We start from the raw sequence: 11,113 nt of genomic DNA, 5'->3' as shown, positions 1-11,113 counted from the left end.
GTTCTATGATATTTTTTGATCAGATGCGTAGTTCTAGAGATATATCAAGATATTTAAAAGTTCCGAAGCCGCACCAACATAATAGAGATACAGAAACACCGTGGCCCCTTTCTTTGAGATAACTCTGCTTTATTGCGAGCTGTAAATGCCACTTCCAGCTTAGCTGTGCAGAAGAAGAACAACAAGAAGAAGAAATATCTCGAAATATGTCCGTCAGGCCCCTTCCCTTGAGATATATCTGCAAATATCTCAGAAACGAAGTGAGCTATGGCAAAATGTTAAGAGACCTTATTTGTAGAGAATTATGTTTCCTAGAATTTATGTTCTATGATATTTTTTGATCAGAAGCGTAGTTTTCGAGATATATCGAGATATTTAAAAGTTCCGAAGCCGCACCAACATAATAGAGATACAGAAACACCGTGGCCCCTTTCTTTGAGATAACTCTGCACTAGTGCGAGCCGCAAATGCCACTTCCAGCTTAGCTGTGCAGAAGAAGAACAACAAGAAGAAGAAATATCTCGAAATATGTCCGTCAGGCCCCTTCCCTTGAGATAAATCTGCATATATCTCGGAAACGAAGCGAGCTATGGCAAAATGTTAAGAGACCTATTTTGTAGAGAATTATGTTTCCTACAATCTATGTTCTATGATATTTTTTGATCAGAAGCGTAGTTCTCGAGATATATCGAGATATTTAAAAGTTCCGAAGCCGCACCAACATAATAGAGATTCAGAAACACCGTGGCCCCTTTCTTTGAGATAACTCTGCACTAGTGCGGGCCGCAAATGCCACTTCCAGCTTAGCTGTGCAGAAGAAGAACAACAAGAAGAAGAAATATCTCGAAATATGTCCGTCAGGCCCCTTCCCTTGAGATAAATCTGCAAATATCTCGGAAACGAACCGAGCTATGGCAAAATGTTAAGAGACTTTATTTGTAGAGAATTAAGTTTCCTACTTTTTATGTTCTATGATATTTTTGATCAGATGCGTAGTTCTCGAGATATATCAAGATATTTAAAAGTTCCGAAGCCGCACCAACATAATAGAGATACAGAAACACCGTGGCCCCTTTCTTTGAGATAACACTGCACTATTGCGAGCTGGAAATGCCACTTCCAGTTTAGCTGTGCAGAAGAAGAACAACAAGAAGAAGAAATATCTCGAAATATGTCCGTCAGGCCCCTTCCCTTGAGATAAATCTGCAAATATCTCGGAAACGAAGCGAGCTATGGCAAAATGTTAAGAGACCTTTTTTGTAGAGAATTAAGTTTCCTACTTTATATGTTCTATGATATTTTTTGATCAGATGCGTAGTTCTAGAGATATATCAAGATATTTAAAAGTTCCGAAGCCGCACCAACATAATAGAGATACAGAAACACCGTGGCCCCTTTCTTTGAGATAACTCTGCGCTATTGCGAGCTGGAAACGCCACTTCCAGTTTAGCTGTGCAGAAGAAGAACAACAAGAAGAAGAAATATCTCGAAATATGTCCGTCAGGCCCCTTCCCTTGAGATAAATCTGCATATATCTCGGAAACGAAGCGAGCTATGGCAAAATGTTAAGAGACCTTTTTTGTAGAGAATTATGTTTCCTACAATTTATGTTCTATGATATTTTTTGATCAGAAGCGTAGTTCTCGAGATATATCGAGATATTTAAAAGTTCCGAAGCCGCACCAACATAATAGAGATTCAGAAACACCGTGGGCCCTTTCTTTGAGATAACTCTGCACTAGTGCGGGCCGCAAATGCCACTTCCAGCTTAGCTGTGCAGAAGAAGAACAACAAGAAGAAGAAATATCTCGAAATATGTCCGTCAGGCCCCTTCCCTTGAGATAAATCTGCAAATATCTCGGAAACGAAGCGAGCTATGGCAAAATGTTAAGAGACTTTATTTGTAGAGAATTAAGTTTCCTACTTTTTATGTTCTATGATATTTTTGATCAGATGCGTAGTTCTCGAGATATATCAAGATATTTAAAAGTTCCGAAGCCGCACCAACATAATAGAGAAACAGAAACACCGTGGCCCCTTTCTTTGAGATAACTCTGCACTATTGCGAGCTGGAAATGCCACTTCCAGTTTAGCTGTGCAGAAGAAGAACAACAAGAAGAAGAAATATCTCGAAATATGTCCGTCAGGCCCCTTCCCTTGAGATAAATCTGCAAATATCTCGGAAACGAAGCGAGCTATGGCAAAATGTTAAGAGACCTTTTTTGTAGAGAATTAAGTTTCCTACTTTATATGTTCTATGATATTTTTTGATCAGATGCGTAGTTCTAGAGATATATCAAGATATTTAAAAGTTCCGAAGCCGCACCAACATAATAGAGATACAGAAAAACCGTGGCCCCTTTCTTTGAGATAACTCTGCACTATTGCGAGCTGTAAATGCCACTTCCAGCTTAGCTGTGCAGAAGAAGAACAACAAGAAGAAGAAATATCTCGAAATATGTCCGTCAGGCCCCTTCCCTTGAGATATATCTGCAAATATCTCGGAAACGAAACGAGCTATGGCAAAATGTTAAGAGACCTTTTTTGTAGAGAATTATGTTTCCTACAATTTATGTTCTATGATATTTTTTGATCAGAAGCGTAGTTTTCGAGATATATCGAGATATTTAAAAGTTCCGAAGCCGCACCAACATAATAGAGATACAGAAACACCGTGGCCCCTTTCTTTGAGATAACTCTGCACTAGTGCGAGCCGCAAATGCCACTTCCAGCTTAGCTGTGCAGAAGAAGAACAACAAGAAGAAGAAATATCTCGAAATATGTCCGTCAGGCCCCTTCCCTTGAGATAAATCTGCATATATCTCGGAAACGAAGCGAGCTATGGCAAAATGTTAAGAGACCTTTTTTGTAGAGAATTAAGTTTCCTACTTTTTATGTTTTATGATATTTTTTGATCAGATGCGTAGTTCTCGAGATATATCAAGATATTTAAAAGTTCCGAAGCCGCACCAACATAATAGAGATACAGAAACACCGTGGCCCCTTTCTTTGAGATAACTCTGCACTATTGCGAGCTGCAAATGCCACTTCCAGCTTAGCTGTGCAGAAGAAGAACAACAAGAAGAAGAAATGTCTCGAAATATGTCCGTCAGGCCCCTTCCCTTGAGATAAATCTGCAAATATCTCGGAAACGAAGCGAGCTATGGCAAAATGTTAAGAGACTTTATTTGTAGAGAATTAAGTTTCCTACTTTTTATGTTCTATGATATTTTTTTATCAGATGCGTAGTTCCCGAGATATATCAAGATATTTAAAAGTTCCGAAGCCGCACCAACATAATAGAGATACAGAAACACCGTGGCCCCTTTCTTTGAGATAACTCTGCGCTATTGCGAGCTGGAAACGCCACTTCCAGTTTAGCTGTGCAGAAGAAGAACAACAAGAAGAAGAAATATCTCGAAATATGTCCGTCAGGCCCCTTCCCTTGAGATAAATCTGCATATATCTCGGAAACGAAGCGAGCTATGGCAAAATGTTAAGAGACCTTTTTTGTAGAGAATTATGTTTCCTACAATTTATGTTCTATGATATTTTTTGATCAGATGCGTAGTTCTCGAGATATATCAAGATATTTAAAAGTTCCGAAGCCGCACCAAGATAATAGAGATACAGAAACACCGTGGCCCCTTTCTTTGAGATAACTCTGCACTATTGCGTGCTGCAAATGCCACTTCCAGCTTAGCTGTGCAGAAGAAGAACAACAAGAAGAAGAAATGTCTCGAAATATGTCCGTCAGGCCCCTTCCCTTGAGATAAATCTGCAAATATCTCGGAAACGAAGCGAGCTATGGCAAAATGTTAAGAGACTTTATTTGTAGAGAATTAAGTTTCCTACTTTTTATGTTCTATGATATTTTTTGATCAGATGCGTAGTTCTCGAGATATATCAAGATATTTAAAAGTTCCGAAGCCGCACCAACATAATAGAGATACAGAAACACCGTGGCCCCTTTCTTTGAGATAACTCTGCACTATTGCGAGCTGCAAATGCCACTTCGAGCTTAGCTGTGCAAAAGAAGAACAACAAGAAGAAGAAATATCTCGAAATATGTCCGTCAGACCCCTTCCCTTGAGATAAATCTGCAAATATCTCGGAAACGAAGCGAGCTATGGCAAAATGTTAAGAGACCTTTTTTGTAGAGAATTATGTCTCCTACAAGTTATGTTCTATGATATTTTTTGATCAGAAGCGTAGTTTTCGAGATATATCGAGATATTTAAAAGTTCCGAAGCCGCACCAACATAATAGAGATACAGAAACACCGTGGCCCCTTTCTTTGAGATAACTCTGCACTAGTGCGGGCCGCAAATGCCATTTCCAGCTTAGCTGTGCAGAAGAAGAACAACAAGAAGAAGAAATATCTCGAAATATGTCCGTCAGGCCCCTTCCCTTGAGATAAATCTGCAAATACCTCGAAAACGAAGCGAGCTATGGCAGAATGTTAAGAGACCTTTCTTGTAGAGAATTAAGTTTCCTACTTTTTATGTTCTATGATATTTTTTGATCAGAAGCGTAGTTTTCGAGATATATCGAGATATTTAAAAGTTCCGAAGCCGCACCAACATAATAGAGATCCAGAAACACCGTGGCCCCTTTCTTTGAGATAACTCTGCACTAGTGCGAGCCGCAAATGCCACTTCCAGCTTAGCTGTGCAGAAGAAGAACAACAAGAAGAAGAAATATCTCGAAATATGTCCGTCAGGCCCCTTCCCTTGAAATAAATCTGCCAATATCTCGGAAACGAAGCGAGCTATGGCAAAATCTTAAGAGACCTTTTTTGTAGAGAATTAAGTTTCCTACTTTTTATGTTCTATGATATTTTTTGATCAGAAGCGTAGTTTTCGAGATATATCGAGATATTTAAAAGTTCCGAAGCCGCACCAACATAATAGAGATCCAGAAACACCGTGGCCCCTTTCTTTGAGATAACTCTGCACTAGTGCGAGCCGCAAATGCCACTTCCAGCTTAGCTGTGCAGAAGAAGAACAACAAGAAGAAGAAATATCTCGAAATATGTCCGTCAGGCCCCTTCCCTTGAAATAAAGCTGCCAATATCTCGGAAACGAAGCGAGCTATGGCAAAATGTTAAGAGACCTTTTTTGTAGAGAATTAAGTTTCCTACTTTTTATGTTCTATGATATTTTTTGATCAGATGCGTAGATCTCGAGATATATCAAGATATTTAAAAGTTCCGAAGCTGCACCAACATAATAGAGATACAGAAACACCGTGGCCCCTTTCTTTGAGATAACTCTGCACTATTGCGAGCTGCAAATGCCACTTCCAGCTTAGCTGTGCAGAAGAAGAACAACAAGAAGAAGAAATATCTCGAAATATGTCCGTCAGGCCCCTTCCCTTGAGATAAATCTGCAAATATCTCGGAAACGAAGCGAGCTATGGCAAAATGTTAAGAGACCTTTTTTGTAGAGAATTATGTTTCCTACTTTTTATGTTCTATGATATTTTTTGATCAGACGCGTAGTTCTCGAGATATATCAAGATATTTAAAAGTTCCGAAGCCGCACCAACATAATAGAGATACAGAAACACCGTGGCCCCTTTCTTTGAGATAACTCTGCACTATTGCGAGCTGCAAACGCCACTTCCAGCTTAGCTGTGCAGAAGAAGAACAACGAGAAGAAGAAATATCTCGAAATATGTCCGTCAAGCCCCTTCCCTTGAGATAAATCTGCAAATATCTCGGAAACGAAGCGAGCTATGGCAAAATGTTAAGAGACCTTATTTGTAGAGAATTAAGTTTCCTACTTTTTATGTTCTATGATATTTTTTGATCAGATGCGTAGTTCTCGAGATATATCAAGATATTTAAAAGTTCCGAAGCCGCACCAACATAATAGAGATACAGAAACACCGTGGCCCCTTTCTTTGCGATAACTCTGCACTATTGCGAGCTGCAAATGCCACTTCCAGCTTAGCTGTGCAGAAGAAGAACAACAAGAAGAAGAAATATCTCGAAATATGTCCGTCAGGCCCCTTCCCTTGAGATATATCTGCAAATATCTCGGAAACGAAGCGAGCTATGGCAAAATGTTAAGAGACCTTTTTTGTAGAGAATTATGTCTCCTACAAGTTATGTTCTATGATATTTTTTGATCAGAAGCGTAGTTTTCGAGATATATCGAGATATTTAAAAGTTCCGAAGCCGCACCAACATAATAGAGATACAGAAACACCGTGGCCCCTTTCTTTGAGATAACTCTGCACTAGTGCGGGCCGCAAATGCCATTTCCAGCTTAGCTGTGCAGAAGAAGAACAACAAGAAGAAGAAATATCTCGAAATATGTCCGTCAGGCCCCTTCCCTTGAGATAAATCTGCAAATACCTCGAAAACGAAGCGAGCTATGGCAGAATGTTAAGAGACCTTTCTTGTAGAGAATTAAGTTTCCTACTTTTTATGTGGTATGATATTTTTTGATCAGATGCGTAGTTCTCGAGATATATCAAGATATTTAAAAGTTCCGAAGCCGCACCAACATAATAGAGATACAGAAACACCGTGGCCCCTTTCTTTGAGATAACTCTGCACTAGTGCGAGCCGCAAATGCCACTTCCAGCTTAGCTGTGCAGAAGAAGAACAACAAGAAGAAGAAATATCTCGAAATATGTCCGTCAGGCCCCTTCCCTTGAGATAAATCTGCCAATATCTCGGAAACAAAGCGAGCTATGGCAAAATGCTAAGAGACCTTTTTTGTAGAGAATTAAGTTTCCTACTTTTTATGTTCTATGATATTTTTTGATCAGATGCGTAGATCTCGAGATATATCAAGATATTTAAAAGTTCCGAAGCTGCACCAACATAATAGAGGTACAGAAACACCGTGGCCGCTTTCTTTGAGATAACTCTGCACTATTGCGAGCTGCAAATGCCACTTCCAGCTTAGATGTGCAGAAGAAGAACAACAAGAAGAAGAAATATCTCGAAATATGTCCGTCAGGCCCCTTCCCTTGAGATAAATCAGCAAATATCTCGGAAACGAAGCGAGCTATGGCATAATGTTAAGAGACCTTTTTTGTAGAGAATTAAGTTTCCCACTTTTTATGTTCTCTGATATTTTTTGATCAGATGCGTAGTTCTCGAGATATATCAAGATATTTAAAAGTTCCGAAGCCGCACCAACATAATAGAGATACAGAAACACCGTGGCCCCTTTCTTTGAGATAACTCTGCACTAGTGCGAGCCGCAAATGCCACTTCCAGCTTAGCTGTGCAGAAGAAGAACAACAAGAAGAAGAAATATCTCGAAATATGTCCGTCAGGCCCCTTCCCTTGAAATAAATCTGCCAATATCTCGGAAACGAAGCGAGCTATGGCAAAATGTTAAGAGACCTTTTTTGTAGAGAATTAAGTTTCCTACTTTTTATGTTCTATGATATTTTTTGATCAGAAGCGTAGTTTTCGAGATATATCGAGATATTTAAAAGTTCCGAAGCCGCACCAACATAATAGAGATCCAGAAACACCGTGGCCCCTTTCTTTGAGATAACTCTGCACTAGTGCGAGCCGCAAATGCCACTTCCAGCTTAGCTGTGCAGAAGAAGAACAACAAGAAGAAGAAATATCTCGAAATATGTCCGTCAGGCCCCTTCCCTTGAAATAAAGCTGCCAATATCTCGGAAACGAAGCGAGCTATGGCAAAATGTTAAGAGACCTTTTTTGTAGAGAATTAAGTTTCCTACTTTTTATGTTCTATGATATTTTTTGATCAGATACGTAGTTCTCGAGATATATCAAGATATTTAAAAGTTCCGAAGCCGCACCAACATAATAGAGATACAGAAACACCGTGTACCCTTTCTTTGCGATAACTCTGCACTATTGCGAGCTACAAATGCCACTTCCAGCTTAGCTGTGCAGAAGAAGAACAACAAGAAGAAGAAATATCTCGAAATATGTCCGTCAGGCCCCTTCCCTTGAGATAAATCTGCAAATATCTCGGAAACGAAGCGAGCTATGGCAAAATGTTAAGAGACCTTTTTTGTAGAGAATTATGTTTCCTACTTTTTATGTTCTATGATATTTTTTGATCAGACGCGTAGTTCTCGAGATATATCAAGATATTTAAAAGTTCCGAAGCCGCACCAACATAATAGAGATACAGAAACACCGTGGCCCCTTTCTTTGAGATAACTCTGCACTATTGCGAGCTGCAAACGCCACTTCCAGCTTAGCTGTGCAGAAGAAGAACAACGAGAAGAAGAAATATCTCGAAATATGTCCGTCAAGCCCCTTCCCTTGAGATAAATCTGCAAATATCTCGGAAACGAAGCGAGCTATGGCAAAATGTTAAGAGACCTTATTTGTAGAGAATTAAGTTTCCTACTTTTTATGTTCTATGATATTTTTTGATCAGATGCGTAGTTCTCGAGATATATCAAGATATTTAAAAGTTCCGAAGCCGCACCAACATAATAGAGATACAGAAACACCGTGGCCCCTTTCTTTGCGATAACTCTGCACTATTGCGAGCTGCAAATGCCACTTCCATCTTAGCTGTGCAGAAGAAGAACAACAAGAAGAAGAAATATCTCGAAATATGTCCGTCAGGCCCCTTCCCTTGAGATAAATTTGCAAATATCTCGGAAACGAAGCGAGCTATGGCAAAATGTTAAGAGACCTTATTTGTAGAGAATTAAGTTTCCTACTTTTTATGTTCTATGATATTTTTTGATCAGATGCGTAGTTCTCGAGATATATCAAGATATTTAAAAGTTCCGAAGCCGCACCAACATAATAGAGCTACAGAAACACCGTGGCCCCTTTCTTTGAGATAAGTCTGCACTAGTGCGAGCCGCAAATGCCACTTCCAGCTTAGCTGTGCAGAAGAAGAACAACAAGAAAAAGAAATATCTCGAAATATGTCCGTCAGGCCCCTTCCCTTGAGATAAATCTGCAAATATCTCGGAAACGAAGCGAGCTAACGCGAAATGTTAAGAGACCTTTTTTGTAGTGAATTAAGTTTCCTACTTTTTATGTTCTACGATATTTTTTGATCAGATGCGTAGTTCTCGAGATATATCAAGATATTTAAAAGTTCCGAGCCGCACCAACATAATAGAGATACAGAAACACCGTGGCCCCTTTCTTTGAGATAACTCTGCACTATTGCGAGCTGCAAATGCCACTTCCAGCTTAGCTGTGCAGAGGAAGAACAACAAGAAGAAGAAATATCTCGAAATATGTCCGTCAGGCCCGATCCTTTGAGCTGAATCTGCAAATATCTCGGAAACGAAGCGAGCTATGGCAAAATGTTAAGAGACGTTTTTTGTAGAGAATTATGCTTCCTACAATTTATGTTCTACGATATTTTTTGATCAGAAGCGTAGTTTTCGAGATATATCGAGATATTTAAAAGTTCCGATGCCGCACCAACATAATAGAGATACACAAACACCGTGGCCCCTTTCTTTGAGATAACTCTGCACTAGTGCGACCTGCAAATGCCACTTCCAGCTTAGCTGTGCAGAAGAAGAACAACAAGAAGAAGAAATATCTCGAAATATGTCCGTCAGGCCCCTTCCCTTGAGATAAATCTGCAAATATCTCGGAAACGAAGCGAGCTATGGCAAAATGTTAAGAGACCTTTTTTGTAGAGAATTAAGTTTCCTACTTTATATGTTCTATGATATTTTTTGATCAGATGCGTAGTTCTAGAGATATATCAAGATATTTAAAAGTTCCGAAGCCGCACCAACATAATAGAGATACAGAAAAACCGTGGCCCCTTTCTTTGAGATAACTCTGCACTATTGCGAGCTGTAAATGCCACTTCCAGTTTAGCTGTGCAGAAGAAGAACAACAAGAAGAAGAAATATCTCGAAATATGTCCGTCAGGCCCCTTCCCTTGAGATAAATCTGCATATATCTCGGAAACGAAGCGAGCTATGGCAAAATGTTAAGAGACCTTTTTTGTAGAGAATTAAGTTTCCTACCTTTTATGTTTTATGATATTTTTTGATCAGATGCGTAGTTCTCGAGATATATCAAGATATTTAAAAGTTCCGAAGCCGCACCAACATAATAGAGATACAGAAACACCGTGGCCCCTTTCTTTGAGATAACTCTGCACTATTGCGAGCTGCAAATGCCACTTCCAGCTTAGCTGTGCAGAAGAAGAACAACAAGAAGAAGAAATGTCTCGAAATATGTCCGTCAGGCCCCTTCCCTTGAGATAAATCTGCAAATATCTCGGAAACGAAGCGAGCTATGGCAAAATGTTAAGAGACTTTATTTGTAGAGAATTAAGTTTCCTACTTTTTATGTTCTATGATATTTTTTTATCAGATGCGTAGTTCCCGAGATATATCAAGATATTTAAAAGTTCCGAAGCCGCACCAACATAATAGAGATACAGAAACACCGTGGCCCCTTTCTTTGAGATAACTCTGCGCTATTGCGAGCTGGAAACGCCACTTCCAGTTTAGCTGTGCAGAAGAAGAACAACAAGAAGAAGAAATATCTCGAAATATGTCCGTCAGGCCCCTTCCCTTGAGATAAATCTGCAAATATCTCGGAAACGAAGCGAGCTATGGCAAAATGTTAAGAGACCTTTGTTGTAGAGAATTAAGTTTCCTACTTTTTATGTTCTATGATATTTTTTGATCAGATGCGTTGTTCTCGAGATATATCAAGATATTTAAAAGTTCCGAAGCCGCACCAACATAATAGAGATACAGAAACACCGTGGCCCCTTTCTTTGAGATAACTCTGCACTATTGCGAGCTGCAAATGCCACTTCCAGCTTAGCTGTGCAGAAGAAGAGCAACAAGAAGAAGAAATATCTCGAAATATGTCCGTCAGGCCCCTTCCCTTGAGATAAATCTGCAAATACCTCGAAAACGAAGCGAGCTATGGCAAAATGTTAAGAGACCTTTCTTGTAGAGAATTAAGTTTCCTACTTTTTATGTAGTATGATATTTTTTGATCAGATGCGTAGTTCTCGAGATATATCAAGATATTTAAAAGTTCCGAAGCCGCACCAACATAATAGAGATACAGAAACACCGTGGCCCCTTTCTTTGAGATAACTCTGCACTAGTGCGAGCCGCAAATGCCACTTCCAGCTTAGCTGTG

This window comes from Osmia lignaria, unplaced genomic scaffold (assembly GCF_051020975.1).
Source record: "Osmia lignaria lignaria isolate PbOS001 unplaced genomic scaffold, iyOsmLign1 scaffold0001, whole genome shotgun sequence".
NCBI lineage: Eukaryota > Metazoa > Arthropoda > Insecta > Hymenoptera > Megachilidae > Osmia > Osmia lignaria.
Note: the sequence above shows the minus strand (reverse complement) of the source record.